The following is an 8,782-nucleotide window of genomic DNA, read 5'->3' as shown; positions in this document are numbered from 1 at the left end:
CGCATTATTACTGCTAATTTTAGACTCATAAGCGAGTGAGGCTATTCAGATTTGAATTAGAACCCCAATAGGCATGCTTTCTATGTGTTTACCAACTTATAACATTGTTATAGACATAGAAGAGTGCAGAAATCCTATAACATGATATCTAGGTGTTGCATTGTTTTACTTATGGCCTATAAACACGTTTGCCTAGTGAAAAGCGGGTATGCAAGAATCAGAAAAGACCTATAGGCATATTCTCTACGTGCGTGTGCAGAAGCTATAGACATAATAACTATATGAAAGTGCAGAAATCTTATAGGCATAGTAACTATATGAAAGTGCAGAAATCTTATAGGCATGGTAACTATATGAAAGTGCAGAAATCTTATAGGCATGGTAACTATATGAAAAACGCTGAAATTAGGGATTCCTATAGGCAAGTTATCTACCCTTTTCATGCATACTCACCCCTCCCTTTCCACTAAACATCCCCGCAGGTTTATTACAGCCTAGAATGGAATAAGAAAAGCAAAATTACATCAGAAATTAAAAGTACAACCAAGGGGAGCCTAATTCAGGCTCCTTGTCTGAAACATGAGATGAACCAACTCCAAAGATCCAATTTCAAAAGACTTTCTCTCATTTGGGGTGTGTCAGAGTTCCCTAAGAGCCTCATGTGGACTCCGGGCAGTGCTCACACTTAAATACATTACAGGATTAAGACAGAGTGCAGTGTGGAAGGGCCAGCCCTCAGGTGTCCAAGTTCAGAGGGAACTCAAGGTCCCAAAGCAAGGCTCATAAGAGAGGGGCAGAACTTAGAAACTAGGAGAGAGTGTAAGTGCAAAAGGGGAAATCTGAAAGGGGAGAGGAAAAGGGAATAGCTTAAAATCAGTGCACATAGGGGCATAGCGAAGTGGGGAATTTGCAAGAACACAAGAGGTGCAGGCTGATGGGCATACCTAGCAATGGGGTGTGCTGGCATACCTCCAGCCTGTTTTAGAGGTTAAGACCTTATTGATTCAGAACCCAGTTCATGGACAACAACTGCTGTTGCCATGCCCTAAGTCACTATTCACAAACACATAGGGGTAATGGGATAGGGAGCGCAGATTCACAGTAGAAACAGGCAATAGAACATAGGCATGCTAAATTGAATATTGAACTCTACATAGACAGTAAAGTAGACATGGATATAAAGACTGTAAGTAAACACATTAGGGTCATGCTGAAAACTAAAATTAGGACATACCAGTTTCAAGGAAACAAGTAAGAAGAGCAGTAGTCTTGTAAAAGCCAAAGTGCAAACAGGAAGACAGAATACTATGAGTGTGAGTTCAAGAGAGATTGTTAAATTGTGAGGTCTGAAATGTGCTAATCGTGTGTTCAATCGTGTGTCCAATCCTGTGTGTTTTGTGAAAAGAGGGGTCGTGTATTTATAGTGGAAGTCATGAGGAAATAAGGTAAGAAAATAATTGAAGACTGATTGTAAATCAATCACACAAGACTCCCTTTAATTAAGGGATTCAAATTCAAACGGGTATAAAACAATTAAGAAAAGAAATTAATCAAACACTTGTGTAAATCATGCGATTGAGGGTAAATACATAAAGGTTATTTAAGGGCAAGGTCTTTGAAATACACGGTTGTACAATTTAAGGAAAGAAAATTAATTAACAGCCAAGAAATCACAAGGTCTGAGATATGGTATGAATGAACCAAGTCAGAAAGATGAAAAAGGTTTTCACTTAAGGAAAATTAGTAAACAATCAATTAGACCTATTAAAAAGGAATTCTGAGTCAATCACTAGTTATAAAACCTCTTTGATGAAAGATTTATCACACATATAAAGCATACAGACACGTTTAAACATGAAAGAACTGTCATGCCAATCAGTAGAAGAGTCTAGCGTAGAAGAAATTTAAAAGTTCAGAGTTGTATGTAAGCAAAGAAGTTCAGACTTAGTTCAAAAACTCAAAAGTTAGTTTTAGAGAGTCAAGGATTCTAAAATAGAACCCTAGTTCAATCACATGACCAAACATCGGCAGAACCCCAAAATTCTAGGGTTCCACCTTGAATCAAATACAGAGATGAGGAATCAAGTAGTCAAAACATGCTCAGGGGTTTCTTTCATAAACTCATGAGAACACATGCAAACACAGTAGAAAGAGTAGAAGAAACATGCTTAAGAAAGTCTTTTCTCAGAAAAAACCTAAACAAGGATCAGTAGAAGGAAAATATCAAATAACACAGTAGAAAGGTATAGTATAGCAGGACATAGTACAAGAAATACCAAAACATAGTAGATAGCCCATGAGAACATAATATGGAAAACATGGTAGAAGAAACACAAGCGTGGAGCATATAGAACACAGTAAAGAACATTCAAGAACGGAGTATAAAACTCAGTAAAAGACCATACAAGAACATGGTAAAAGAAAAAGCACAAGAACACAGTAGAAAGCATGCGAGAACATGATATAGGAAACACAGTGAGATAAATATGTGAGAGCAGGGTATAGAGACACAGTAAGAAAACGAAATATTAAAAAGCACATAAGAACATGTGTGGTAGAAAGGAAACATATGAGCACAGTAGAGACAAATACACACAAAGAAAGGGAAAAGAAAAGTCGGAGAAACATTTTAAGCATTTCAGAAAACCCTAAATAGAAAAAGAATCGATTTTGAAAGTAATTTTTGAAAGAAAGCTGGGGAAACCGTTTGAAAACTCAAATAGAGCATGGATACACAACAGATCTAAGAAAAACCGGATAAAACCTCGAATAGTTAGGGTTTCAGAAGAACCCTAAAATGAGAAAGGCTTTGAAAAGGTCCGATCTGAGTCGGAGAAGATCAGAATCAGGCTCAGAAGACCAGGATACGCCGGAGCAAAGCCGGAGATGGCCGTAGAACCTCAGATCGGTGGAGATCTGAACGAACACATTCTAGGTCAGACCTTGAACCTTCGAGTACCAAGCGTATAAGAGCAAAGGGAGGTGAGTTTAAGCCTCCCATGGCCGGAGAAGCCATGGATTCTGGTGGTTTCGATGTTGGAGACGGTAGGAGACGATTAGGGTTTTGAGAACATTCGAGAGAGTTTGAGAGAGTGGGGTGTTTAGAGGTGGCTGATAGATGAGGAATGAGGGGATTAGGGTAGTCGTTTGGATTAAAAAAGGCAAGAATGAATAGGGGTCGTTGATCTCAGAGATCAACGGCCAGGATAAGAGGATATCTGGGTCGGGTAGGTTTTAGCTGGGTCAGGGGCGGGTTAAATCGAAATTGGGTTAGCCCGTTTAAGATTGAAATTGGGTTTTAATTGGGGGTTGATTTGGGCTATAATTGAAATGAAACAGGGCTAGTATTTAAATAGCTAGTTTTTCCCTTTTTATTTTATAAAAAATAGTAAGATAATTTCTGGAAACAAATTAAAGGTACTAAATTAACTAATAATATATAAATATTAAAATAAAAATACTGGAACCAATTTCACAATTATAAAATGCTATTAAATCTCAAAATAGGCTAAAATTGCAATATTATGCTATTTTAGCTTTAAAATTACTAAATAAAATTGTAAAAATGCGCAAAAATCACCTTAGCTATATTTTGGTGTAAATGTTAGAATAAAATAAGTTATTCACCAAAATAATAATTTGAGGAACAATTATTGGTTTTTGTACTGTCAAAATAGGACAATAAATTGATTAAAAAAATTCCTTTAAAAATTAGGAAAAATACATAAAACATTTGGGCATACTTATATATGCACATGTATTTTATTTTGAAAGTATTTTGCATATATAGAATATACAGGGAAAAATTGGTTATCAACAGCGACTCATTTTCTATGACTAGGTGAGCCTAACACTTTGCAGAAAATGAAACAAAAGCAAGAACATAAACTACTAACAGTAACAATAATAAGCAACTGAATGCCACTCGATGGATACAATTATCACTTAAGAAATGTACAAAACAATTCCCAAAATGGAAACCCGCAAGTTACAAGCTACTAAGAAGTCTTAACTATTCTATACATCATTTCTACAGAATGAAGGGAAAATGAACATAGGGGGATAGAGTGGGCCTCCGAGGGACTCGGGCAGATGTACCTTGAAGTCTCCCGAAATAGCAACCGTGCAACTAAACTCGAGGCTGATAGGAGGAACTTGGATCTGCACACGAAAAACATGTGGAGGGAAGGGCTTGAGTACACCACAACGGTACCCAGTAAGTGCCAAGCCTAACCTCGCTCGAGTAGTGACGTGATCGGTCAGGGCCCTACTGGTATAAATATAATGAAATAAGATAGAATGAAATATCATAGTAAAAATAAATACGAAAATCTAATAGGAATAGAATCAATGAAAGACAACAACTCAAAAAATAATGATAACAGCAGGGGATCTCCTAGGATATCGTCCCATAGTCCCAAACATTAATGTGCAGGAGGATCTCCCGGAATACCGTTTCGTAGTCCCAAAGTAGATATACAGTACTGGAGGATCTCCCGGAATACCGACCCGTAATCTCAAAGTAAATATGCAGTGTTGGGGGATCTCCCGAAATACCGTTCTGTAGTTCCAAAGTAAATATGCAGCTCAAACAATGGAATTACAACTATAACACAAAAATCCTACAATTTAGACTAAGTACAAGTCAATGAAGAAGCAGGAAATTCACTAAGCATGCTGCACAGAGTTCAGATAAGCAATTAAGACATGTAGACATGTTGTCCTAAACTAAATAGGATAATTACATATGCTAGTGTAGCTCAGTTCAAGGAAAACAGATATTTTATTTAATGAAAATGGAGTTTTTCAACAAATAGCTCGTTTACGCACTTGTCACCTCACATACACGGTGCCTATATATCAAACACTACAAAAACCTAAGGGGAGTTCCCCCACACAAGGTTAGGCAAGCCACTTACCTTGAACCAAGCTCAAATCAACCGTCACAATGCTCTTTCCATGAATATCCGGCTCCGGATGGTCCAAATTTAGCCAAATCAATTACATAACATAAATATAGCTACAAGAAACTAATCTAGCTAATGATATCAAAGCTAAGCAGGAAATTGGAAAATCGCCCAAAAAGCCTCAGGGCCCACGTCTCAGAATCGGGTAAAAGTTACAAAATATGAACACTCATTCACTCACGAGTCTAACCATACCAAACTTACTCAAATCCGATACCAAAATCTCGGTCAAAATCCCAAAATTTGGCCTAAGAACGTTTTTCATATTTTCCAACTCAAATCTCTAATTAAAAGGTGAAATCAATAATGGATTAATGGAAAACAACCAAAAGCGAGTTAGGAATCATTACCCAATAACTCCCTCTGAAAATCCTTCAAAGAATCTCCAAAATTCGAGCTCTCAAGTCCAAAGATGAAGTATGAATTCAAACCCTCAATTTAGCTCTTTTTCTGCTAGTTAAACCGCACCTGTGGAAAAATCATGCAGGTGCATAAATCACTTAAGACAGCTGGGTCCGCATCTGCGGAAAGGGGGCCGCACCTGCGTGTGCGCGCCTGCAGATATTTGGTCGCTTCTGAGGTCTTTCGCCGCTTCTGCAGTCTCTCCACCGCATCTGCATGCATCGCAGATGCAGAATGCACCTCGCAACTGTGACTCCTAGCACTCCTCCATTTTTCTGCTTCTGCGCTTCTCTTTCCGCACATGTGATCCCGCACCTGCGGTCTCCCCCACCGCAGGTGCGAAAACACCAGATGCCAGGAAACCCAGAAATTGCATAAGTCCAAAATTCAACCCGAAGCATCAAAAATACATCCGAGGCCCCCGGGACCTCAACTATACATACCAACCAATCCTAAAATACCATACGAACTTAGTCGACCACTCAAATCACATCAAACAACGCTAAAATCACGAATCATCCTCCGATTCAAACTTATAGAACTTGAAACTTTAAATTTTCACAACCGATGATGAAAGCTATCAAACCACGTCCGAATGACCTCAAATGTTGCACACAAATCATTTTAAAAATTATTGACCTACTCCAACTTCCGGAATCGGAATCTAACCCCGATGTCAAAAATCCCACTACCTGTCCAAATCTCCAAAAATTCGACTTTTGTCATTTCAAGCCTAAACGAGCTATGGACCTTCCAAACACAATCAGGATACGCCCCTAAGCCCAAAATAACACAACGGAGCTAATAGAATTGACGGAACACCATTCTGGAGTCATCTTCACACAATTCCGAATACGGTCCAAATTCCACGACTTAAGCCTCCGTTTAAGGACTAAGTGTCCCAAAACACTCAAAACCAATACGAAACCTCCCGGCAAGTTACAATAGCAGAAAAAAATACGGGGGAAGCAGTTAATATGGGATCAAGGCTATAACTTTCAAAACGACCGGTCGGATCATTACAATAGTGATAGTTATGAACGAAATAAAGATGACTCGGTTCTCCCGAAACGCTAGCTAAGTTGTTGCTTTTTTGTCGGGCTGACATCATATATTATGTTTCTTATAGAAATAGCGGAGTTCCATACTTTGTTACGGTGTATTCTGGTTTTGCAATTTGGTAATAAGTTTACACTAGAAAATCTTTTATTCTTTAAAAGTCTCTGAAAGTGGTTTTCAACTCTTCAATTTTAATCTTTTTATGATGTTTGTATAGATTATTGGGAACTTAGTTTGAAAAGAGCTCTTCAATTCCTATAAATGGTTGCAGGTGGTTGTGGAGCTTGTGTTGTTCTTCTCTCAAAGTATGATCCCAAGCTTAAACGTGTTAAAGATTTTAGTGTGAGTTCATGACTTTTAAAACACTGGTAAATATTAATCCCCATATAACCATAATACCACAAGAGAAATCAAAAGAAAAATGGGTTGAAAAAGAATGAGAGTAGCAAACTAATAAATATATCTTGTACGTAGTTATTACAGGTAAAATATTAAACTTGAAAAAATCCATAATATCTTACATATCTGACCATTAAAGTTCATCCATAGAAGGAGACTGACATACATAACTCCAAACACGACATTATTTATTTCACACGGTGGCTAGGAGTAGCCAATCTTGCAAAATATTCATCGCGCGCGCGCATATATATATATATATATAATAATATATATATAATATATATATATATATATATATATATATATATACTTTTATTTCTTGAGAAGGTGGGGCATCTATTTCTTTGGTTCACATCAAGGAGTACACCCATGAAAGTGAGGGGCTCAGGGGTTTCTTCAGTTTTCTTCTCGTACTCAATTGTCCATGTAGTCCATTGATCTTCACTGGATGTAATAATAGTGAAGTAATTATACAACTCTAACAAATCTCCTTCAATCACTTTCCAACTGACTGATTTCTTCTGAGGATCGAAGGCTTCAATCACTTCCTTAACTGTCTTTTCTTTTCCATCTATAATCATTAAAATTCAGAAATACAAGAGATGTTACTCCTAGTTCAGTAGTCCAATTCCCCATAAAAGATATAAAAATTTCATGAAAAACTATAGATTTGATTATAATGTGTTTGATATTTTTCGTGATAAAAGTTTTGTTCCGCAAAATATTTGAAAAATATTTTCTAATATTTGATTGGTGAGTGAAATATATATTATGAAAAGCATACATTAAAGACGTATAATAATAATACTCAAAATTCATAGATCGTTTAATTTGATAAAATATTTGAGTGCTAAAAATCAACAATAACGTCTAAAGGTTAATTGTAGCAAGTAGAAGAAAGTTAAAAGTTAAGATAGTTGCAATATTTTTCCCCAGAGGAAATGACTTATGCATAATTTTTTTATGCAAAATGTCTTACTCGGAATATATTTATGGTAAACAAACATCATCAATATCAAATTCACCTAAATATAGAAAATTGATGCATATAAAGAGAGCGGGGAAATGTGTATTACCCTCGTTGTATTTCCAGCTAACGATCGGAACCATCTTCTATGACTTGACCTTCATGAATCTCAAAATGATTGATCTTATTAGGGCTTATGTTGGGTATATGATGAGTATTAACGTGAAAAATATCCTGAACGGAGTTTCCTCCACTCTTTACCTCTAATGAAGCAATCAACTTGCCCTTCAAACCCATATTTTCTTCTCCTCAAATAGAAATAAGTGGTGAGAAAATGTTCAGAACTTGTAGTCTCATTTTATAGATTTTAGTTAGTTGTGAAATTTCTAGACCCCCTTTGAATTTCAATGGTGTAACGACCCGACCGGTCGTTTTGAGCTTTTGCATTTTTCTCTCCAGTTCTCGGGCATGGCTAGCCCCGACTTATGTATATCGTCGGTTTTGGTTTTCAGGATTATCGGAATAGATTTGGAAGAACAATTCTCTGTTTGAAGCTTTAAAAATTTGAAAGGTTGACCAAGTTTTGACTGGTTTGTATATGATCTCCGATTGGAATTTTCATGATTTGGTTATCTCCGTTAGGTGATTTGGGACTTAGGAGCGTGATCGAAATGTGTTCTGGAGGTCCGGAGTAGATTTAGGCTTGAATTGGTGAAATTGTAATTTTGGCGATTTCCGGTTGATTGGTGAGATTTTGATATAGGGTCGGAATGGAATTCCGGAAGTTGCAGCAGGTCCGTTGTGGAATTTGGGATGTGTGTGCAAAATTTCAGGTCAATCGGACGAGGTTTGATAGACTTTTTGATCGAAACGGCAATTTGGAAGTTTTTGGAATTCTTAGGCTTGAATCCGATATGATTTTGGGTTTTTAATGTTGTTTTGAGCATTCCGAAGGTTGGAACAAGTTTGAATAAGGTTATGGGAT

The 8,782-nt window shown here is 37.0% G+C and overlaps 1 pseudogene; it reads right to left on the bottom strand.

Annotated features, from left to right (window-relative positions):
* On the bottom strand, positions 6,009 to 8,094 carry LOC109233993 (annotated as a pseudogene).

Source organism: Nicotiana attenuata, chromosome 1 (assembly GCF_001879085.1).
Source record: "Nicotiana attenuata strain UT chromosome 1, NIATTr2, whole genome shotgun sequence".
Lineage (NCBI taxonomy): Eukaryota > Viridiplantae > Streptophyta > Magnoliopsida > Solanales > Solanaceae > Nicotiana > Nicotiana attenuata.
The sequence above is the reverse complement of the archived record's forward strand: the minus strand, read 5'-3'. Positions and strand labels throughout refer to the sequence as shown.